Raw genomic sequence first — 24,951 nt, 5'->3', positions numbered from 1 at the left:
AGGTGAGCATTGAAGGGGTCAGACATTAACAGAAGGAAATGGTCAACAGAACAGGGGGCCCAGTAATCCTCTAACTGTCCTAATATAACCGGTGAGAGTGTGCTCCCAGCTTAAAATTTCTCAGGCCCTGCCAACTCTTCATTTTAAGCTGGGAGCAAATTTTCTCTTGTTTTATTTGATTGTTCAGCTTGCAATATAAAAATGTCTCACTGGATAAGACTTCCTCAGGTGAATCAAGGCTCTCCAAGAGGTGGATTGGTTAAATATTGAACAATAAATTATCTGTAGAAATTAGAGGCGAAAGTGACAAAATGTTTGTCTTGGCAAAGGGCAGCTCCAGTCACAACTCAGCTCCCGTCCCCTCCTGGCCACTCTGTCCTTTGGTTTCTTCCCACTTGTAATCTTAGCCTTTCCTTTATCGAGAACTTTGTTGACCTCTTTTTTTTTCTTTTTTGTTTCTCTCTTTTTCTACCTCCATGCAATTGCCTGACAGATTCTCGGGTAATAACAGCCATTGAGAAGGAGACGCTGTTAGTACTTACGGGGTTGCAAGGATTAGAACCCCTGGGGGCAGTAAAACCCTGTAAGAAGCCCAGTGTGCCCATTCTGCAAGGAGGGAACTGAGGCACAAAGATATGCAGTGACTTGCTTTTAAATCCTGGAAGTTTGGGAGCCAAGAGGCAAACCTGGGCCCTTTCCCGCCCCCTGGCTGCCTCACCCCCATGCTGGGCTGGTGCGGCCGACAGAGACAGGGATTCCCAGCACTGAGCTGGGGTCCAGCCTTCCCTCCACTGGCTTGTCATTCACTCACTTTCTGTCCAGCAAAGACTTATTGAGGACTGTTCTGTGCTGGGAGCTGGGAACTTCAGAGAGGAAGGGACAAACGAGGTCACGGTCTCGGAAGGAGGACAGACAGCCGGAGGAAGGAACCCTGGGGCTCGGCAGCAGACTCGTCACCACACCTAAGGGCAGCAGGAGAAGCCCTGGAACAGCCCAGATGCCGCCTAAGAGAAGAGCTCACTGTCACGGCCAGATCACAGAACAGTAGCCATTTAAAGTGACGTTCCTGGAGGCAGGAAAAAAATGTTCACGCCATGATGCTCGGTGAAAAAGGGCAGCTGCAAAAACTGAACCTAAGGTCTGATAGCAGTGCTGGGTTTTGTAAACCACAGTTCTGCTGGAGGTTATCTGATGCGCTGAACACCTTCCATTGGCCCCCAGATCCTCTCTCCACCTGCTCTGTGCCCGGAGGCTGACCTGTGTGGGCCCCTTGGCCTCTGACTTCAGTTGGCTTTGCCCAGTGGAAGGCGATTGGGTGGAAGGAGGAGAGCGAAGTGGGGGGGATGTGCCACCCAGCCTGGCTGGGACCCCCACCCCCAGCTCCTACAGATTCTGCTAATGGCCACCCTGCACCTCATCAGGCCGGGGAGTAAAGGTGCCTTGGGTCACCCACTCCAGGGCCCCGCACCTCTTTTGGGGCTTCACACCCTTGTAAATGGGCCAAGATTAATCTCTCCTCACATGACCCACATTGTGGGAGCCAACTGGTTTGCAGGTCATCTTTGTTCTTCTCTCATGTTTTGCTAGTTTTCTATAATAGGCACCTTCTGGGGCACCTGTCAACTCAGGACTCCCCAGGGGTGACCCACAGCTGAGTGCACTGGAGTGGAGACCAAGGGCAGCTGGGCCAGCAGATGCTCTGTACCGGAATGCCCAGGCGGGACTAGAGAAAGGCTGGCCGATCCTGTGGACAGACATCCTGGGGACGAGGAAAGAGGGATGAGAGAGATAAGTGGGTCAAGGGATGGCCCTGGACCCTAACGTCCTGGCAGACCCCAGTTCCAGTCCTTCGGAATACCTGGCATCAAAGTCCTTGACCCCAGCCCTATAGCCTTGTAATAACCCCCTTTTTTTTAAGTATAAGTCAGCTTGAATTAACTTCTGTCACTTGGAACCAAAAAACTCCCGAATACTGCAACCATGAATTACTTTCATGATTATAAAATACCTACAAAAGACGTATTTTTATTTTCTATAACTTTTTACTTTGAGGTAATTATCGACTCACAGGAAGTAGCAAAAATAGTACAAAGCAGCTCATGTTGTCTTCACCTAGCATCCCCCTAATGGCTTCAAAAGGACAGAATCAGGAGCAGCAGACTTACGCAGCTGCATGATTGTTAACTAGACTACAGACACTTAATCAGTGCTGTCTTAAACATGCACTCATTTGTATGTGTGTCCGGTCCTATGCAGCTGTATACCAAGAACAGATTCATGTATCCACCACCATAACCAAGACACGGAACTGTCCTGTCTTCAAAAAAGACCCCCTGAAGCTGCCTTTTTGTATTCGCACCCAACTCCCATAGCCTCTCCTCGAAACCACTGATCTCTTCTCCATGTCTGCACTTCAATCTTGAGAATGTTGGCATAATTGAATTACACAGTATGTACCCTTTAGAGGTTGACTTTTTTTTTTTTTACTAAGCAAAACACCTTCGAGATCCATCCAACTTGCACGTACCAACAGCTCAGTTCTTCTTCTACAGAGTAATATCCCAATATGTGAATGTATCCGAGTTTGTTCAACCATTCAGCCGTAAAAGGACATTTGGGTTGTTTCCAGTATTTTGCTGTTATGAATTAAGCTACCAGGAACCTTCGTGCACAGGTTTTTAGGTGAGCATAAATGCTGTATCTCAGGGATAAATGCCCAAGGGTGATGACTGGATCATATGGTAAATGCATGTTTAGTTTTGTAAGAAACCGCCAGATGCGTTTCCAGATTGGCCACGTTGCATCCCCACCATTGATGGATAAGAGATCTGATTTCTTATTCCTCTGTTTCCCTTCTTTGGCCTTCTAGGGGGCCACTTACAGTTTTTTAGAATCCTGTTTTATTTTATCTCTAGTGTTTTTGAAGACCGGAGGATAGCTGAGTGGAGACGCAATTAGGGCGCAGGCAGTTGGGTGTGGTGCCCGGAGAGCAGATGAGAGTGTGGCTCTGGCTGTGCACGGGGTGCCCTCGGCATCCGGATGGTGTTTAAAATCATGGGAAAGATGAGGCCACCCAAGGAGAGAGAAGAAGCCTCAAGATGGGCCCTGAGTGAAACACATGGCCCTGTTGGGGAGCGGAGGAGGGGCCAGCAGCAGCCTGCAGGAGGAGCCCCCAGGGTGCAGGGGGGATCCCCTCTGTGTTTCATTAGAGACACGCTTAGAATGTTTCCAACCAAATTAAGGTAATAGGATATACATCCTCTTCTGCCATCAATTGTACAAATTGCCTTGTGGAGAATATTCTTCCTAGTCATTAAATATGCTCTCACATGAGTTTAATGATTGTATCCTTTTTCATTGCATGGATATATTATGATTTACGTCTTTTAAAAGTTTCTCCTCGAAGAAAAAGAATGAAGCTGGAGAAATAACCCTTCCAGGCTTCAGACAATACCACAGAGCTACTGTAATCAAAACAATATGGTATTGGCACAAAAATAGACATATGGATTAATGGAACAGATTGAGAGCCCAGAAATAAACCCACAGACCTACAGTCAATTATTCTTTGACAAAGGAGGTGAAGTCAAAGGAGAAAAGACAGTCTCTTCAGCAAGTGGTGCTGGGAAAGCTGGACAGCCACGTGTAAATCAATGAAGTTAGAACACGCCCTCACTCCATACACAAAAATAAATTCAAAATGGCTCAAAGACTTAAAATAAAACAGGACATCATTCTCTGACATACATCATAGCAATGTTTTCCTAGGTCAGTCTCCCAAGGCAATAGAAATGAAAGCAAAAATAAACAAATGGGACCTAATTAAACTTATAAGCTTTTGCACAGCAAAGGAAATCATAAGCCAAACAAAAACAACTTACAGACTGGGAGAAAACGTATTTGCAAATGATGTGACTGACAAGCCCTTAACTTGCAGAATACACAAACAGCTCATACAACTCAATAACAAAAACAAAAATAAAAACAAGCAACCCAATCAAAAAATGGGCAGCAGACCTAAACAGACATTTCTCCAGTGAAGTCATACAGATGGCCAACAGGCACTTGAAAAGATGCTCAATATCACTAATTATCAGAGAAATGCAAATCAGAACTACAGTGAGATATCACCTCACACTGGTCAAAATGGCTGTCATCAAAAGGTCCACAAATGGTAAATGCTGGAGAGAGTATGGAAAAAAGGGAACCCTCCAGTGGGGAGGGTATAGTTCAAGTGGTAGGGTGCATGCTTAGCATATACAAGGTCCTGGGTTCAATCCCCAGTACCTCCTCTAAAAATAAGTAAACCTAATTACCTCTCCCCCTAAAATAAATAAATAAAAAGTGCCACACATTTGAAAAAAAATTTTTTAATAAAGGAAACCCTCCTACACTATTGGTGGGAATGTAACTTGGTGTAGCCACTGTGGAAAATAGTATGGAAAATTCCTTAGAAAACTAAAAATAGACTCACCATATAATCTAGCAGTCCCACGCTAGGGCATATATCTGGAGAAAACTCTAATTCTAAAAGATATACGCACCCCAATGTTCACAGCAGCACTATTTACCATAGCCAAGACGTGGAAACAACCTAAATGTCCATGGACAAATGATTGGATGAGGAAGATGTGGTGTGTATATATATACTCAGCCGTAAAAAAGATGAAATAATTTGCAGCAGCATGGATGGACCTAGAGATTTACCATACTAAGTAGGTCAGACAGGGAAAGATAAATATCATTTGATATCACTTGTATGTGGAATCTAAAAACAAAAATAACACAAGTGAACTTATTTACAAAACAGAAACAGACTCACAGACACAGAAAACAAACATATGGTTACCAAAGGGGGAAGCAGGGGAGGGATAAATTAGGAGTTTGGGATTAGCAAATACCAACTACTATATACAAAATAGATAAACAACAAGGTCCTGCTGTACAGCACAGGGAACTGTATTCAAATAGCTTGTAATAGCCTATAATGAAAAAGAAATATATGTATAACTGAATTACTATGTTATACACAGAAACTAACACAACATTGTAAATCAACTATTACTTAAGTAAAAACAAAGTTTCTCCCAGAACTTTGGCCAAGATCAAAGTCAAATGTACTGGTCTATATTTTATGGAAATGTAACCAAGCAGGACTGTATGGGGCCTTCCCGGGACAGGCCACTCCCCTATATCCACAGACCCTTTCTGGAAGTCCCAGGTAATAGTAGCTCATGCATATTTGCTGAGTTTTTCAGATGCTAAAAATCACCACCAAATGGAAGAAATCAACTACTTGGTGATCATGAGCATGTGGCCCCCAGATCTCTGGGCACCTAAAGATTGATCACCATCAACCAATCGGAGAATTGTTCATGAGCTGATCACAGATCCTGGGACACCCTTCCCTCATGGCCCTTAAAAACATTCAGCTGAAACTTCGGGGAGTTGGGGGCTTGGGGGCGTGAGCCACCAGTTCTCCTTGCTTGTCCAGCAATAAACTTTCCCTCCTCCGAGCTCCGATGTTCCAGTGCTTTTTGGCCCACAGTGCATTGGACACATGAACTTGCATACAGTAACAGAAATATTTCTCGTTTTTTGGAACTCAGGATGGCAGTTGCTTCTCTTTAATCCTCTTGCACTTCTGCTGTTTCCCAGAATTCTTTAAAGCACATCACAAATTCATCAGTGTCTCCTAGTTCTCTGCAATATAATTTGTTCAACGCCAACAGGCACGCGATCTCCCCAGTAAAAGTTAATGTTGGTGAGCCTAGCTCTGGGGTAGGTCCAGGTTGTCCTGTGCATCCTCACATCATCCTGTTTAACCCTCAGATCACCTGAGCGCCGTTCGTATTATCCCCTCTTAGAGGTCAGACCGCAGTCTCAGAGAGTGGGTGTGGCTTGCTCCCATTAGAGCAGCTGGTGTGCGGACAGCTTGGCAAACCCCAGGTCTTTCTGACTCAAAGTCTGATGCATCGCCCAGCCTTCCTTGGGCTGGCATGTGTTCTGCCTTTCGTGGTTTGAAGACCGTGGTCCCTGATAGAACAGAAGCCAAATAAGGCTTCAGCAGCTCTGTGGTTTTCATCTGTTAAATTTCACCATCTGTCCCAGGCAGGGGGCCTCCTTCTCGTTCCTGTTTCTCTGAGCATAGCTGAAAGCTGTTTTAAAAACTGACCGGGGGTGGGTGGGGACAGCTCAGGGGTAGAGTGCATGCTTAGCAAGCACGAGGTTCTGGGTTCAATCCCCAGTACCTCCAGTTAAAAAAAAATGTGTGAGCCTCAGTGCAAGGTGGCCGTTAGTCCTGACAACTGGTTTAGCCTCTGCCCTTCTCTTACTGTGTCCTGGATTACCAAGCAGTATTTGAGAAAGTGGTTTGAAGTTAGGCTGACTTGAGTTTTGGTGTTGAATCTTGGCAAGATACCAGCTCTTTCCAGCTCTGAGCCTGAGTGACCCCCTCTCTCCATGCCTCAGTTTCCTCCGGTGAACACGGCCCCTCCCATCTTCCATGCCCTGTGTAGTCCTGCCCACTGCACACCTGGGCCGGTCCTGAGACCGAGGAGTGATGTACTATTCCAGCTCTAGGCCTTGGGAAGACCTGGGGCCGCTCTTTTGTGCTCCAGGGAGCTCCAGGCCATCATGGAAGAAGTCCGTTAGCAAACCCACGTGGAGAGGCCTGGAGAAGAGCCACCCAGAGCCCCCGCTCAGCCCGGCTCCCAGCTGAGCCACCAACATCTGGAGGCTCCAGTGCAGGCCAGCCCCGAGGTGGCCTCAGCCTTGATGGAGAGCACGGGGAACTGAGCGCCCAACAGAGTCTCATCAAGCTAACTGAGTCACAGAATCAAACAAGCTAATTGAGTGGCTGTGGTTCTAAACCACTGAGAGTTGGGTGGTTTGTACACAGCAGACCTTGAAATACTGTTAACTAGTGGAGGGGCAGTGAACTTAGTGTCCTGGAGCTGGGAGCTTCTTGTAGGCCCTGAGCCACTGGGAAGGGGACCCTGTCTTGTGGGACAGACAGTCCTTTTCCACGGGACCTGGGAAGATGCAGCTGGCCTTACCTGTGCAGGGAGACTGAGGTGGGGGCTCTACACTGTTCAAGCTGTCCCTTTGCCTCACGAAGCATCCCCACCTCCATCAGCAGGTTAATTGTTCCCTGTCCCACAGGTCTGGGCAAGGGAGTGGTGACCGGGAGGCCTGAGCCAGCTCAGCCAGGGCCACTCAAGGAGGAGTGACAGACATTTATTTCTCATCAGATCAGGGTGCTGGCAGATTTGGGGTCTGGTGAGAGCCCACTTCCTGGTTCACAGACAGCTGTCTTCTTGTGGTGTCCTCACATGGCGGAGGGTAAGGGGGGCTCTCTGGGGTCTCTTTACAAGGGCGTCCTCATGACCTAATCACCTCCCAAAGCCAACCCCCCCCCCAAATATCATCACAACTGGGATAAAGTTACTACCAGGCAATATTGAAATCTACATGCAAGAGACATCTAACTTAATATTGCCAGATGTAGTTTCAACATATGGATTTGAGGGGGGCACAGTCTTTAGCACACCCCAAGGAGGGCCCTGGGGTGCTGTCCTCCATGGGGGGACATTGGATCAGATTTGATCATGAGCCTGTGTTATGTCCCTGACACGCAGGACTTGGGGTAAATCATATTGCCGTCCTGTTAAATTGTGTTATAGTTCATATGCTAACGCTCTTCTTTGGCAGTGATGATTTGCAGGTGAAAGCCATTTTCATACTTAAGGTATCATTTTCCTGAGTTTTGAATCCATTGAGACTTGGGTGCGTGTGGCTGAGGGACCGGGCTCCTGAGAAAAGATCAGCAGGGTCCTGACGTGTAAAGGCACCCCCAGTGTGAAGCCCAGTGTGTCTGAGCAAGCCGGGGGTTCCGTGCAGTTTGGATACTTTAACGAGAAGAAAAAGTGGTTGCGACAATGAGAAACCTGAGTTATGGTCAGATCATTCTGGAAACTGCATGAATACTTCATTTCGGCATTCACTGATTTCTTTCAACAGCCTGTGCTGACACCTGAACTGTTTTTTCTTTTCCTTTCCATGGCCATTAATAACCAGTTTTAGTGATTAATTCCTACCTGGTTCCACCAATCTTAAACTGGATATCTCTTGAACATACAGTTCAGTATCACCTCATGCTAACCCTATTGTTACTGAGCAACAGCTTTATAGTTTCTAATAACATCCCATTTAAATTGGCGTTTCGGTGGGGAGGGTAGAGCTCAGTGGCAGAGTGCCTGCTTAGCATGCATGAGGTCCTGGGTTCAATCCCCACCACCTACCCCCAAAATAAACATAATTACCTCCCCCAACCCCCATCAGAATAAAATAAATAATACAATAAAAAAAAAGATTTAAAAAAGTTGGTGTTTCAGATCGCTGCCTGGCAGAACTTGGTTAAATACAAGGTATGACCATTCTGAACCAGCTCCCAAAGCCTTTAAGTTAATAATGACATTTGCACAATATACTGATACAAAAAGACCTTCTCCACATTAGGATTAGAGCCAGAAATACTAAAGCAGATCAAACATTAAACCAGATCTAAGTCTGCCTTCTTTTTTTCCTGCTATTAAAACAAACATAAGAGGTTTGCTTTCAGCCAACTAGCATCATCCCCTGCATTAAATTAGTGTGGCTTTATGGTGTTTGGGGATTTAGTTTGTAAAATTGTTGAGAAGGTGTAAGAGTTCAAACTTCCATAAAGGTGGAGCACTTTATATTTGTGTCGTTAAAGAGCTATTAAAACAAAGAGAATCTGACTCTACGCTAGAGGTTCTCACGTACTTTGCCCCTTGAATGGAGGCTGTACATTTCTGAGCTGCAGCACCCAGAGGTCGGTGTCAGGAAGGTGGCAGAGAGATGCCACACCCACATGAGCAGGTACCTCTGAGCAGCTCTACTCTAGAGGGAGAAGCTTCCAGGGCAGGAGGGAGAATGGGTTGGGGGTTATCAAGGGTAAAGTAGAACAAAGGTGGCAAATGTGTAGCATGCAGACCCCCCACCGCCTCTCTGTGCCTGCAGTAGGCATTGCTAATCAATCATAGAGGGAGGGAGAGAGAGAGAGAAGGGGAGGGGGAGGGAGGGAGAGGGAGAGAATGAGCCCGTTTTTTGGAGATTTTTATGGAGGCTTCATCACTGAGGCATGATAGATGGTTAACTCCATGCCCATCCCCCCTCCCCTCTCAGGAGAATGGGTAGGGGGCAAGGCAGGTACAGGGGCCGGATATTCTGAGCGTCTGATCACTACTATCAGCCAGGGAATTCCAGATGATTTCAGAGCTCTGTGCCAGGAACCCTGGCAGAGACCAATAAACATGCATATTTTCTGTTACCTCATAGAGCAACAGCCTGACACGTGGGTTAAAGCCAAGATCTGGTCGTAGTTGTTACCTGATTGTGTAGTGAAAACCCTTTACTCATGAATTGGGTTAGTGGCAGCCTTTTTCTGAGAATTCTGGAGGACCATAATTCTCCAGGTGACAAATTTCCCTCCAAGGATGCCCTTTGTTCTGGGTCCTAGAACCCAGGACCTTGCCTGGAGCGACTTCCACGTCCCAGATGCGTGGGTTGCAGAATCCACCTTCTGTCTCTGAAATTGAAGATGTGCTAGGGTTTCACTCTTCCTGCAGGTGCTCTTTTTGTTGTCTCCTGCCTTTTCCCCATTCTTCGTCGGCTGTGACCAGTGATCCTGTGCACCCAGGAACCTTGCCCTGGTGGGTGTGGTGGGGGGGAAGGACACAACAAAGTGTATTCTCGGCACAAAGACCTTTCAGGTCTTCCCTCACTACCCCGGCGCTGCTTGGTGGTTTCCGTGATCCCACTTACCTGTGATACAACTCACCAGGTGGGGTGGTTTCTCACGTCTCTCCCTTGGCTTCTGTTGGTCCCAGCTTCTCTTGGCATTCAACTGAAACATGACCCCTGGGGGCCATGTTTGGGGGGAGCAAGACCCATGTGCTGGACCCGGAACCAGACTCAGCCTCCTGAGTGTGGGGTCAGCGAGCACCGGACTGTCCCCAGTCCCTACACGCCCACCGTGCAGCCGGGGGGGGGGGGCCCACTTACCTAACTTAGAACCATCCAGAGCCTTTCCAGCCTGCACAGAGGGAAGTTTACTCTCTCCAGTGTTCTATTGCATGAATTTCTTTCCTTATTTTTAAAGTTGTGGTAAACATACATAACATGAAATTTCCCGTTTTAACCATTTTTAAGTGCATAGTTCAGCAGTGTTCAGCACGTTGTGCGACCATCACCACCGTCACCTCCAGAACGTTTTCATCTCCCTAAAACTGAAATTCTGACCCCATTAAACACGAACTCCCTGTTCCTCCTCCCACCACCAGCCCCTGATGACCTCCATTCTACTTTGTCTCTATGAATTTGGTGACTCTAGGACCTCATATAGGTGGAAACATAGTATTTGTGTCTTTATGATGGCCTTATTTCATGTCACATATCCTCAGGATTCATCCACGTTGTAGCTTGTAACAGGGACACCTTCCTTGTGGAAGCTGAAAAGCATTCCATTCATGTATACACTGCATTTTGCTTATCCACTCATTGGTCGATGGACACCTGGCTATAGCATTCATTTCACAAACATTTTTTGAGTTCCACACACAAGGGTTGCTACTGGAGATAAGATTGCTGCCGAGGTAGGGGCTCCCTGCCTTCCCAGAGGGGAGGAGGCATTAAATAGTAATGGCCCAAAGTGATGGCAGTTTCTTCCTGGTTCACGAAGACTCCAATGAAGAGACTATACTCAATTAATGTATCCTTCACAATTTTTACTAAAACCGTTTGGCACCTGATGAAAAAGGAATAAAATAAGAGGCAGCATGACTGGAAAAGCTTGCAAATCTCCATACACACTTTAAACCTTTGAGAGGGTCCTCCTAATAGTAAAGGCAAATTACAGCTGCAGACGGCAGTGCTCATCGCTGACTATATTGTTTCTAGCTGCCGTGGTAGGAATGGCTAGACCAGTATTTCTCCGTGTTCCCTGGATCAGCGGCGGAAGTGTCTGGTTTTCTGTGCTGTCCCAGGGGGCAGACCCCAAGCACCTGGCCGCAGGCTCCAGTGGACACATTTGCCTGCGCTCTGTTAATCCTCTTTCCTCTTGTCACCACGTGCCCTTTACTCTGCAAACATCTCGTGAAATGGCATTTTTTAAACCCTGTTCAGTTTCTCACTGCATCCTGAGACGTGTCTTCTTTACCATGAGTGGTTGCCCTGGAGATTTCTGAACGTGTCAAAAATGCTCTGCCTTAGACAGAGGCCAGACAGGAGCCTCAGTGGTCCCTAGTTTCAGCGGGGTTCGGGCAAAGCCCCCCAAGATGCCTTGCCTCCTTACAGACATCTATACGTCTGGTGACTGAATTGTTCTAGGTCTCCCTCTTGTGGGCCATCTGTGAAATAAAACACATCAATTATTTTTAATAGATATGATGGAGAATCTTACAGATTATAAGGAATCGGTTTCTGTGAATCCTGTGGGTTGATTAGGACCTTTAACTTTTCATTACAAAATATCACCAACATAATAAGTGTATAGAAAATATATAAAAATACCCAGGTACCTGCACACCAGCTTCATCAAATCTTAACATTTTGCCCCATATTTACTTTAGACCTTTAAAAAAATAAAATAGATACTTTTGAGGTCCCCTGTGTATCTCCCTTTCTGCACACACAAAGAATAAGGTAACCATTATTCTGAATTTGTATTTATTACTCCCAAACTTATTTTTATACTTCTCTACATATACATGTATCAAGGCAATACAAACTATTATTTTACTTTTTTTAAACTTTATACAGATCTTATGATGCTGGATGTTTTCTTTTGCTATCCCACTTTTCTCCCTCAATATTATGCTGTTCAAGTTTGTCTTTGTGGCTCCAACTCAGTCATTCTCTTCTGTATTCTGCCGATTGTATGAGGACCACAATATATTTACCGGTTCTCTTATGAAGTATTCAGGCTGCCCTGAGTTTTCCTCACGACAAGCAATGAGGTACCAAAGATTCTTATACTCGCCTCCTGTGTATTTCTGTGAATTCCTCTAGGAGGAATTGCTGGGGCATTGTATTCAGTTTCTTCAACTTTTCTGCATGTTGCCAAATTGGTCAGGGAAGAATTGTACCACTTTCCATTCCACCATCACCCGGAGCTCTTTTTGGTCCTCTTTCCCATCTGCCCTCCCGGCGGGCAGCGGGAGGAGGAGATCCCCACCATCCCCACTATTAACTGAGCTCTGTGTTCAAGCCTCAGCATGAATAGCAACAACCTCACCAGTTTAACAGGGAATCAGCGGTGTGGGAATCTTCCTAAGGCCACCAACGCAATGAGCAAAGAAGCACTGAACCCGACACAGCCTCTCCTGTCTGACCCCAGAGCTGAACTGCAGAAGTCCTTAAAGACTCACCGGGCAGGACACAGGGGGGATGGAGGGAGGGGTCCCTTCCACTGAAGCCCGTTAGCCAGGTGGCTGAGAGCTGAGAGAGACAGGAAGAGAGAAGGGACAGGCCATTTAATTTTTTTAATGTATGAAGGTCATCATACAGATAAAAGTGTATATTTAGCATGAATGTATAAATAGGGGGAAACAATAAGATGAACAGGTAGTGAGAAGGGAGTGAGAAAAATGAAAATGAACAGCACCTAGATCCCCTAGGAAAAAGCCCTTGCTGTTAGGAAATAACGTTGGAAAAGTTTATGTTTAAAAATCACATGTTAGTTCTTATACAATGCTGCTGGCGGTGCAAAATAGTACACCACTTTGGAAAATAGTTTAGCAGCTTCTTAAAAAGTTTACCATATACCTACCATACAGTTCAGCCATTCCACTTCTCAGTATTTACCCACAGGAAATAAAAGCCTATATCCCATCAAAGATTTGTACATAAATGTTCATAGCACCTTTGCTTGTCAGCCAAGAACTGGAAACAGCCCAAATGTCCACCGCTTGGTGATGAATAAACAAATTGTGGTATAGCCATACAATGGAGCACTATTCAGCAATGAGACATGCAACAAAATTAACCAATCTCAGAATAATTATACCGGCTGAAAGAAAACAGTTGAGAGTACACACGCTGATTCCATGAGATTTCATACATTTTTGGAAAACACAAACTAATCTGTAGTGGCAGAGAGCAGGTGCCTGTAGACCACAGATGAGGAGGGCAAGAGGGGGAATTAACTAAGATGCATGAGAAAACCTGGGGGTGATGAATGTGTTCAGTTTCTTGATTGTGTTAATGGTTTCTTGGGTCTATAGGTCAAAACTTATCAGATTGTACACTTTATTTCATGTTACTTATAGTCCAAAAAAGCTGTCTTTAAAAAAATCTAAAAAAAAACAAAAAAACCCACATATTAGCTTTCCTTTCAATTACTAAGAAACAGCAATCATTTTAGGACAGTACGAGAACCTCACCCTGGCTCACTGTCTACTTGGAGCTGCTGATCTGAATGTTGTCACGTGGCAGGATGAAGATGACTTCAGTGTGGACTGGAAACAACAGAAAAACAGAAGAGTTGAGTGGAAGAAAAGAAGAGGAAAAAGGAAATGCAGTCTATAGCCGTTCTCTGCTCAGCCCCCAAAGGAGCTACAAATTGCTTCTGTCCCTGTGGAGCTGTCTGTCCGCACTGGCTAGGTTTTGACCCAGTCCTTTGGGGCCTGTGGCTCTGCACAGTTTCTAATAAAATTCTCCCCTTTTATTTTTAAGTAAAAGAAGGAGTTAAGTAATCCAAAAACCAACAGAGCCCGACATAGCTCGTGTTGGACGTCTACTGGAATTAAAGGAGAAAAGCGCAAGGGTGTTTGATTGCTTTTGCTTTTACTGAGACAAAAAGATACAGGCTCCCTACCCGAGTTGTTAATGTTGACTTCAAAAGAAAGTGACATCCAAAACAGAGCAGCCAAAGCAAACCGGAAGTGAAAGTTAATACGTGTTACAGGAAGTCGACAGGAAGCACGAAGTTTGGCGTGGAAGTGAAGCCACTTGTTAAAAAGCACATCGAGAACCCAGTGGATGAGGGAGGAAGCCTTCTTAGCAGGAGTCCGGGGGTATCAACCATCTCGGGTACTCGTTCTCCCAATTTCATTTGTGGTGAAGTACCTAGAGCAACGTGTTTCATTTTAACCATTTTTAAATGTGCAGTTCAGGGATATAACATATATTCACAAAGTTTACAACCGTCACCACCGTCCATCTCTCTAACTCTTGTCATTTTGTAAAACTGAACAATAACTTCCCACTCCCGTCCCTGCCGGCTTCTACTGGCAAGCATTCTACTTTCTCCTTCTATGATTCTGACTACTCTAAATATTGTAAGTGGAGTCATACGGTATTTGTCTTTTTGTGATTGGCTTATTTTGTTTAGCATTTTAACCTCAAGATTCACCCACGTTGTATTATCTGTCAGAATGTCCTTCCTTTTTAGGCTGAATCATATTTCATTGGATGGACATGTCATAGCTAGCTTGTCCCCTCATCCATTGATGGACACTCAAGTTACTTCCATGTTTTAGCTATTGTGAATAATGCTGCCTGAAAGATTACTATTTGGCATGTGAACCAAGTTACCAACATCAGAAGTCTCCAAACAGACTCCTTTTAATGAAGTCATTAATACTTTGAATAACTGATGTAGGGCCCTAGAGTTTATGAAATTCTCATCTTTAGAGCATCTTTGTCCAGCAGATGTTTTTGGCAGCTCAGAACCAAAGTTTTCTGCTTTTTTATTAATTGAAGACAAAAGTGGTCGGTCACCCAAGAGGCCACTGATTCACATCTACCAAAAGCAGTTTTGATATTACTTATCCAGGGGAACTAGCCTCATTTGACCAAATTTACTCATGGGATTTGAACCCATATCTTGAACAATGTCTTTGTCCCTGCTGAAGACGTGAGCCACTCTAGGATAGGGACAATGGATTCTTTTGGTGTGTCTCTGGTGTAGCCTGGCACAGATCTCAGTATGCAGACCCTGTAGCTGCTTCAACCAGGAGGTTCCTAAAGACAAAAAACAGTATCTTCTCCACCAAACATTCACGTTTTGCCTTGGCTTACAAATTCCTTTGTCTTGTACTAAGTGTTACAACCTTGAGTCAAATAAACAAAACACTGGTTTAGAATAGAAGCAGCCAGCTCATGGTCTATCAAATAAGGGGGTCCTCCTTGGATCTTAGCCAAGGGAAGGCCACCGCCTGACTACCAGATTTACTACCAGATTCAACCTCCTCCCCAACCTCATACCCCAGTCTTGGGCCCACAATAATCCCCCATGCTTCAAGACAGGAGGCCATTAATCTCTAATGGGAATCTCTCAAATTACAGCCCAGCTTGTGAGTTTCCTAAGACAGCTGCCTTATGTGGGAAAAGCTTACTACGTGGCTGTTGGGAGAAGTGCTGCTGGTACCCTGAGATGCTCAGATCCAGAATGATGGTGGCAGTGAATTTGGAACCAGAGTGGACTGGGATTGAATTCTTTTTTTTTTTTTTTGACATTTTAATTTTAGGCTGCAAAAACAAAAAGAAGCAAACAACAAAAAGCTTGAAGTAGGCTTGTCAAGTGATGTAAATTCATCCTGTCCAGGGAAGCAGAAGGCAGACCAGGGCAGGTTATCTTCCAGTCCATGCACATCTTGCTTCACTGCTGCTTGTACTCTGCTGCGTTTCGATCCTTCTTTGGGTCATAATCTGGGCCATTTTCCTCATCTCCTTCTTTCCCCTCTTCGTCGGCTTCTTCACCTTCAGCATCACCATCATCATCATCATCATCATCATCTTCAGTAGCTTCTCCAGTAAAAGTGTAACACTGACCTTGGGGTTATATGCTTGCGTAAAAAGTGACCAATTTCAAAGTCCGCAGCAAGGACAGCTTCAGCAGCAGCATCCAGATCTCCACTCTCAGGAACTTCTGGGGGGGAGTGCAGAAAAATTAGAGTCTTTAGAAACTGTTTTGGTCACAGTGCAAAGTGTCCCATGTCCCTTGTATTTCTACTTCTCAATGGTTTTTAGAGTGACATTCTTCCCTTTTTTCCAATCTATCTGGCACCCTGTACAACCCATAATTTCTGGTCCATCCAAAGAAAAGGGATCAGAATTATCTGGTTCAACCTCATCCTATATATCTTTGTCAACACTTCATTTGTGAAATAGTCATTGGGTTCAAAGTGAAATTCTAAGACAAAACTCGCAGGCTGGCTGGCATCTGAGAACCTCACTTTAGTATCTTTCAAGTGCTTCAGAATAGATTCATTGAGTTCCTGAACCAGATCATTGAGCAAGTCAACATTCTTAAAAACAGTCAACTAAAAATTCAGGAATTCCCTTGGGGTCATCTTTTTCGTCATCTTTTTTCTCATCTTCAATCTTGGCCTTTTCTTTCAGCTCCTCTGAAATTTCATTTTCCTCATCTGGTTTCCATTCACGTTCTTCCATAGGTCCATAAATTGCATTAATAATCTCAAATCGCTCATCAAATAGAGACTGATAGAGACCAGCATCCTTTCTTTCAAGATCATGAACTTCCTCACGGAATTTGGCTTCTGTCTGTGCACATTTAACGTGGAGGTTTTTGAGAGCATTCACTCGTGTTTTAACTATCCTAGGCAAGCTTTCAATGGATCCTGGTGGTGTTTCTGCCAGGCCATCAAGTCTTTCTTGAACGGCTGTGGGCGTCTGAGAATTTAGCATCATCTGAACAGTCAGCACTTTGATTTTTGTTTCTTCACCAGTTTCTCCCTCCTCTACTTCTCTAGCATCATCCAGACCTTGATCAAGTTGAGACCGTTCTTTGTTGCCAGTGTCTGCCATGTTGTATGTACAAACACCAAATACCCGCAACTAGCACGGGGAGCTGCCCAGGTGTGACTCGGGGCAACAGTGGGAGGAGGGGAGGTGGCACCGCCAGCAGATGGCGCTAAAAGGGTGGGAACTGGAGTCTTCTGCAGGGTTTTTAAGACAAGGAAGAGTCTAGGCTGGTAGGTTTGACCAATAGCATATGGAGCAGCTTATAGTTAAGTCATGTGTTGGGAAGTTCTGTTTTTTAGAGCAGTTGAAGACACATAACCACTCATAACCACTCAAAGCATGTAGTTTACATTAGGGTTCACTCTTGGTGTTGTGCATCCCATAGGTTTGGACACCTGTGTAATGACATGTATCCATCACTAGATTATACAGAGTATTTTCATTGACCTAAACATCCTCTGTGCTTCACCCGTCTCCTCCACCCTCAGCTGCTGGAAACCAGGGATCTCTCTATTGCCTCTATAGTTTTGCCTTTTCCATAATGTCAGAGTTGTAATCATACAGTAGGTAGCTTATTCAAGTTGGCTTCTTTCACTTAATATGCATTTAAGTTTCCTCTATGATTTTTCATGGCCTAATAGCTAGTTTCTTTAGTGCTGAGTAATATTCCATTGTCTGTGTGTACTGCAGGTTATCAGTCCATTCACCTGCTGAAGGACATCTTGGTTGCTGCAGATGGCTTCTGAGATGAGGAATTCTTTTCTCCTAAGTCTTAAGTGGAAGCTGATTATGTAAATCAGAATAAAGGCAGAGATGTTCTCATTGAAGGAGAAATATTTTCCCTTCGACCCACACCCCTCCCAGGATCCAGAAGCACCTAGGGTAAGTCCCAAAGAACCCAAAAGAAGTTGGAATGTAGCCCCCAGCTGGGTGGCCATGGGCTAAACAAAAACTATAATATTTTAGAAGTTTCATGTTTAACTGGATTTGTTAAGTTTGAGATGCTTAGACAGTTGGATAAATGAGTTTGGAAATCAGTGGAGAGGTAGGACTTGGAGATATGAATTTGGGTGTCAGTGGCAACCAAATAATATTTGACTCTCTTGGGATCATTGAGATGACCTGGGAGAAAGTGTAAATAAAGGCTGATGGAGGATCCAGGACTGAACCACACAGCACTCCGACTGTAGATGTTGAGAAAATGAGGGAGATCCAGCAAAGAAGACTCAAAGGAGAGTAAGCTTCAGGCAAGCCAAGCTGAGAGACTGCTTCAAAAAGGAGGAGGTGATCCACTGTGCCCTGTCTGCTGAGAGGCAACAGACGAGGACATAATAGTGACAGTTGGATTCGGCAGGTGTTCACTGATGACTTTGTTGAGTGCAGTCCAGTGAAGTGAAGATCAGACTGATTTGAAGAGTGTAGAGTTGGAGTATTATTAGATTACGCAGGGATAACGAATCACCCTTGAAATCCCAAAGGCTTAACAAAACAAAAGTTTATTTGTTGTTTAAATAAGCCTCCTGTGCATCTGGTGTCTTGTAACCATGCCAGGTCACTCTCTGCAGGACAGGCGAGGAGGGGGGACCTCTTTTTCACTCTTAAATCCCCTGGACCACAGCCTTCGGACCAGAGCTAGGAGCCTGGCTCCATCTAACGTGAAAAGGCTGCACATCTTCCTGTGAGCCCAGGAGTGAGGGGAGAGCCAGCCCCGGAGACCCCCTGTAACTTTCACCACAGGGAGTAATGGATGTGAGGGATGGAGACGGTGACCGTGGAGACCTCTTCCAAGATTTTCAAAGAGAACAGTGGCTGGAAGGGTACAAAGTGTCAAGGGAGGGTATTTTAGAGTTGCTCCTGGAAAAGGATCCGTGGAGAGGGAGAAATTGATGATGCAGGGAGACGAGGTAAATGTAGACCTGAGGTCAGCCCTCAAGAAAGCAAGAGGGTGGGGCTCTGAGCATAAGAGGAGGTTTGCCTCCAGGAGGAGCAGGGACGTTTTTTCTTTTCTAACAGAGGGAAGGCAGAGTGTGTACGTACAGATATTGGTAGTTGGTGGAATAGGCAGTTGGAAAAAATGATGTAGTTCTCATCTGAGTGCTTCCCGGTTCTCAGCCATCACCAGCTGATAATGAGGGAGGGCGGGGAGGCTGGAGGTCAGAGAAGAAAGGTGAAGGGTGGCTGGCACACCTCTGCCTGCTCATAATTCCAAACAGGCTTCTGTCTGGGACCCCTCTTCTGCCTCACTTCAGATACTCTTGGCCTCGCCCGGTCTTGTCCTTGCTGTCATCGGGGTGACTGGTTCTGTGATGAGGTCCAACTGGTTCATGACTGACAGACCTCGTCTCTGATCCCTTTTGTCCATCTTGTCTCCTGGCCTGGTGAGTCCCCTTAGTGCTATGAATACCCAACTCAGAATTGTGGCAGAGCTGACAAACCTTCCCCCGCTGGAAAACCAGATCTCCTGGAGAAATACGCCTCCTTCTTCTACTCCTGCAGACAGTCCTGACCATGGTTTCTAGGTGTTCATATATGTTCTCCCATTCTGTGGGTTGCCTTTTCACTGTTGATTGTGTCCTTTGATGCATGGAAGTTTTAATTTGTGATGTGGTCCGAGTTCCCTGTTTTTTTCTTTCATTGCCTGTACTTTGGGGTCATATCCAAGAAATCATCACCAAAAACCTAATGTCATGAAGCTTTCTCCCTGTTCTAAGCATTTTTGTAGTTTTGTCTCCTAACACTTAGGTCTTTGATCCATTCTGAGTGGAAATAACCCAAATGATTATCGACTGATGAATGGATAAACAAAATGTGGTGTTTTCATACAGTGGATTATGATTCGGGCATTAGAAAGGAATGAAGTACTGACACGTGCTGCAGTGTGGAGGCACCTTGAAAACATGGTGCTCAGTGAAAGAAGCCAGATACAAAAACCGTGTGTTGTATGATTCTGTTTACATGAAATGTCCAGGATATGAGAATTCGCTGGGACAGAGAGTGGATGTGGTTGATGGAGGCAGGGGAGGAGGGGAAACGGGAGTGACTGCTGGGCGTTATAGGGTTTCTTTCTCTTTTTTTTAATTTTATTTATTTGGTTTGTAGGGTTTTTTGTTTGTTTTTTTGAGGGGGAGGTAATTGGGTTAATTTATTTAGTTATTTTAGTGGAGGTACTGGGGATTGAACTCAGGACCTCGTGCATGCTAAGCATGTGCTCTAACCATTGTCTAACCACTGAACTATATCCTCCCCGCCATGGGGTTTCTTTTTAAGTTGATGAAGATGTTCTGAAATTACATAGTGGTGATGGTCACACAGCTTTGTGAGTATACATAAAAAAAAACACTCGACAGTCTACTTTAAAAGGATGAATTTTGTGGTATGAGAATTATATCCTAATAAAAAATAAATTAAAATAAAATAAAATTCTAACTGTTGTATACGCACCTGTCTCAGAAAGATTTGACTTTATTACAACGAACCAACCATGTAATGCTTGCAAACCTCCCATGATAAATTTGTCCACAAATGGGGCCAGCTCACCTTTTCCTCCTTCATGTCGCTCAGTCATTTCACTGCTTTTCATTCTGTTATGTGTACAAGCACAATTTATCCATTCTCCTGCTGGTGGCATTTGGGTTGTTCCCAGCTGGGGGCTACTATGAATAAAAGCTTCCTTTTTAATACTAATATTAGTATAAAAGGACAGAGAAGGACCTTCCCCTCGAGCCTGTCCAAAGGAGATTCGAAGTCATGCTTGCAAGTCACTTTGGCCATCAGATCTGCCCCAGGAGAGGTAGCAGAAGCCCAGCCCAGCCCCTGGCGTCTCACGTACTTTGAAGCAGAGGCTGGTCCCAGCAGAACACGAGTCAGCCTCCCCGGTGGGGGAGAAGGGTCGGATCTGCTCAGGCATGTAAGAAAGAAGAAATTTCATAAGCATTGGGCTGAATTCACAGACTCACATCTAAATGTTGACTAATATTGAGTAAAAAAATTAAAAGGCAGCCAAGTAACCGTCTGGTTCATCCTTAAGTCTCTTCAGGTGTTTTCTGAGTGCATCTTCATTTTCTTAAGTGTATTTCAGAAGAGCCGCAGTGAGGCTTGCCCTGGAGAAGACAAGGATTTCAACTTGAGAATATGAGGCTTTTCCTGTTTCCTCAGCTGAGGAAGGAGGATTCTAAGACTTTCTGGAAAGACCCCTTGAATTTTGGAATTCCTGGCTTCTGCCTGCTGATTAGTTCTCCCAGGCAGAGGCCTGGGGCTGGGAGGCCCTGTGTGATGTCACGGGGCTTTGTGAGGCAGCCTGAGGCTGGTTTGAGCACGACCATGTAGGCAGGGCACCCAGCACAATCAAGTAGTTGCTCAGAATCCAAGCACCATACAGTCAGCCACTGGGAAAAAAATTCCATCTTTGCGATCCTTCAGTGTAGACCCTTGCCTGATTCCTCCTGAAGCTCAACCTGCAGAACACATCACCTCAAAGCAGCCAGTGCAGGCGATTCAGTGGTAGGTGGGTGAGGTCAGTGCTGAAAAGTGGGAAGGAAGAAGTGAGGGGTGCGGTTCCTTCCACCTAGAATCAGTGGGAGCAAAGCATGAGATCACTGAGTCTTGAGCGGGATGCTGGCTCTGCAGATTAGGATTAAGAAGATTTTTCAGCCTGGGTTATGCCACCCTGGAGTCCCACCGGGCATCATCATAACCTTAGTTCTTGAGCATCCGGGCCAGGTCTCATTGTAGACCATCAAGGAACACCCCGTGCGCTTCCTAAGATTTATCCATCATGAATGTATTACTTATTCAAAAAACTAAATAGAAAAAAAAAATCTCTTCATAGTTTCAGAAAATCATAGGTCTTGGGGGAGGGTGTGACTCAGTGGTAGAGCATGTGCTTAGCATGCATGAGATCCTGGGTTTAAAAAAAATTTTTAAAAAGAAAGAAAGTCATAGATCTTGTCTTGAGATTGTCCTAGGAAAGCAAAGGGTTACAAATACTGATTATTTGCAGAAAAATTTGTTGTGACATTATCTAAAGCATGGTCATGTGTTCCTGACTCTAAAATCTTACATTTTAAAACTCAGTGACTGTAAATCCAGATTTTGTGTGGGGTTTTGGTTTCTCAGTGTGTGCGTATATTAGTGATTATTGGCAACATTCTTTTTTGGTTTAATGGATTCTTTTCATTAACTCTCAGGGTTGTTCTTTTTTTTAATGCATTTAAAATTTTATTTGCTATACATACAAATTATCATTGAAATATGTTTTACAAATTAATTCTGTGTTTTTCTAGCATGTGAGTTCCACGTATTTTAGTGAAGAAAACAATTGAACATGATTTCCTTCTGAGGATACAGAGTTGAAAAGCTAATCACAGACGCACAGGTCTCGGTAGGAGAAGCCTTCTGTGTTTTGTGGGGGTCTGGAGCAAGGTGTGAGGAGGGAGGAGGGTGAGGTGTGTATTCTGGAGAACTGGGGTGAGCTCTGCTTTAAGAAAATGTAATATAAGAAAACTTATATTAGTCACATAAGAAAATTGGAGGGAGGGTTATTTTCATAAGAGTTCACCTCTGAAGAAAATTTCCCCTCAATTTTTTAAATATAGTAGAATCCTTCCAGAGAATATGGATTTATTATTACTACTAATATTATTATTATTAACAACAAAATATTACTACTGTGTTTATTTCTCAGCAATAATTCTATCATATGAATTCATGTGTTTATTTTGTATATTAAGTGTGCTTGCCTCCCCTCACCTATTTTCTCCTTTAACTGGTTTCTAATTGCTTTGGGGGTTTGGAGAAAGTCAAACAGAATCTCTCAAAATTGAGACATTTACTAGGAAGACGTGGTGATAACATAAGTTAAAACAGCTTCATTCTCTTTTCAGTTGTTTCAACCCACCATTTCCCCTAGTTAGATGTTATCTTCTCTTATACATTTGAGGCTTTTTCTTTTTCTTTTTTTTAAATTAAGGTACAATCAGTTACAATGTGTCCATTTCCAGTGTACAGCACAGTGTCCCAGTCATGCATGTACATACATGTATTTGTTTTCAGATTCTTTTTCATTAAAGGTTATTACAAGATATTGAACATAGTCCCCTGTGCTATACAGAAGAAAGTTTTTTAAAATCTATTTTTATATATAGTGGCTAACATTTGTAAATCTCAAACTCCCAGATTTATCCCTTCTGACCCCCTTTTCCCGATAACTATAAGATTGTTTACTATGTCTGTGAGTCTGTTTCTGTTTTGTAAATGAGTTCAGTGTCCTTTTTTGTTCTTTTTTTTTTTTTAGGTTCCACATATGAGTGATATCATATGGTATTTTTATTTTTTCTTGAGAAAAAGCGTCAATTGTATATTTATAAATTTATAGTTCATAAATACAAATATATTTATATTTATACAATTCAGACTGTTTCTTTGCGTAACCAGATATGTCACTTTTCAAGTGTTACTCATCCACTCAATGAGCCCTTGTTGTGCAACTGGGATCATTGTCAGGGTGTTAATCCTGCGTCCTGGGAGGATGCTCCCATGTGAATCAACCTCCAGAATCCATCGTGCTCAGGACTCAGCCCAGGCACTGCCCCCTGACCTCGCTGGGTGGGATGCCCAGGTCCTGCAGTTCCTTGGGGCACTCACTTTCCTCCCTGAGCTCACCTAGCGCCTTCCCGGCCCAGCTATGTGGTAACTTGGCCCTAGCTGTTGACCTGGGGGTCAGGAGGGGATTTGGGAGGTGACCTGAAGGAGGGCAGGTGCTGCCTTTTGAAGTGGAGGCCCCTTCGTCCCCTCAAGCAGAGGGGGAGGGCTGATCTTTGGTGGGAGGAGTAGCCATCGCTGTAGGCCCAGAGGCTCCCCGTGGTTCTGGGGCTCACACTCCACCCTGAGGCTCAGAGTCTCCCTCCTTCCCGGGACTGCAGGCGAGGCAGGTGAGAATCAGCCTTCCCTTGCCTGCAGCTCCCCGCCCTTGTCATCAAGCCCTGCTCTCTGCCCTTCGGTTGCAGGGATGAGTCTATACGCGGCTAAGGGGGCCCTCTGACTCAGGTATTTTGGCCTAACTTGGTGACTAACAGCCCTCAGCCTTTCATTACTTTTCTCAGATGCTTCCACAGCATCGGACGACAGCCATGTTGACTCCATGATATTTATAATTGCCCCTCCCTGCCCTCATCTCTCAGCGTGCCAACCAGAGCACTCCCGCCTTCCAGTGTTCCACCCAGGCCACCGAGGTGGAGTTCTAATGAGTGCACTGCTTCAGCTGGCCAGGGGCTTTCAGAATGCCACCTGTCCACCAGCAGCGGGGTCCTCAGGGAAGCCAGCGAGGGGGGATTCAACCCCCAAATCCCATTTCAGACTCTGTTTCCCAGGACCACCTCCACTACCAACTGTGGGAGGTTGGGTTTCCCAGAAAACAGACTCAGAGACTGAGATTTGCATGTAAGCGCTTTATTGATGTGGGTTTGGGTTTCCAAAGTGAGGAAAGCGGGTCCAGCAGAGGAAGAGGTTGGACTGGGATGTGTTTGCAAGAGGGACCTCTGCCAGTCCCATGGGCAGCTCTGGGCTGGGGCCTTCAGAGTCCTCCCAGACTGAGACAAGAGGTTTCCGCCCCCGGATCAGTCTTTGAAGGTGAGTTCCCTGAGCGAGGGCGAGCCTTGGGCAAAGCAGCAAGCCTCAGCCAAAGGACGCTCTGGGGAAGGGGCTCGGCTGTGAGCTGGCGGCAGCCAGCCCCCCAGAGGTAGGGGGAGTGGGGGTCCCAGTCCGGGGGGGGGGGGTGATGCCGTGAACCACCCACATTGCTGCCCAAGACAGCGGACCCAGGTGTGCTCAGGCTCTTTCTGGTGGTTTGACGCCACGGAATTGTTACGAGTACTGGTTTCTGCCCAGCAGGTCGGTCTCCTGCGTGAACAGGGGCGGTACGAGCTAGCGTGGCTGTGCAGGCCGGCTCTCGGGAGGGCCCGCGGCCAGAGCCGCGGGAGCCGGTTCCTTCCTCGCTTCCGAGAACGGATGAAAGTGAGAGATGGGGTTGGGGAGGGGGATTAGGAGTTCGGGATTGGCGGGTGCAGGCTGCTGTATATGAACTAGGTGAACAGCAAGGTCCTGCGTAGAGCACAGGGGACTGTATTCAATACCTTGTGACAGCCTGTAACAATAAAGAATCTG

General features: G+C 45.3%; 1 non-coding gene and 1 pseudogene across 4 annotated transcripts in view; one reads left to right on the top strand and one right to left on the bottom strand.

Moving 5' to 3' along the window:
* Positions 1-24,455, top strand: part of LOC116154110 (uncharacterized) — a 57,755-nt gene extending 33,300 nt beyond the window's left edge. For all 4 annotated transcript variants that reach the window (XR_010381520.1, XR_010381521.1, XR_010381519.1 and 1 more), the window contains 3 exons: positions 17,482-17,673; positions 19,041-19,169; positions 22,074-24,455. This is a non-coding gene — a transcript (uncharacterized LOC116154110). The remainder of the gene's footprint in view (positions 1-17,481; positions 17,674-19,040; positions 19,170-22,073) is intronic.
* LOC105098686 (nucleosome assembly protein 1-like 1) lies at positions 15,618-16,857 on the bottom strand (annotated as a pseudogene).
* Positions 24,456-24,951: the final 496 nt, after the last annotated feature.

Source organism: Camelus dromedarius, chromosome 7 (assembly GCF_036321535.1).
Source record: "Camelus dromedarius isolate mCamDro1 chromosome 7, mCamDro1.pat, whole genome shotgun sequence".
NCBI classification, from domain to species: domain Eukaryota; kingdom Metazoa; phylum Chordata; class Mammalia; order Artiodactyla; family Camelidae; genus Camelus; species Camelus dromedarius.
This window is presented reverse-complemented; position numbering and strand designations above follow the sequence as displayed.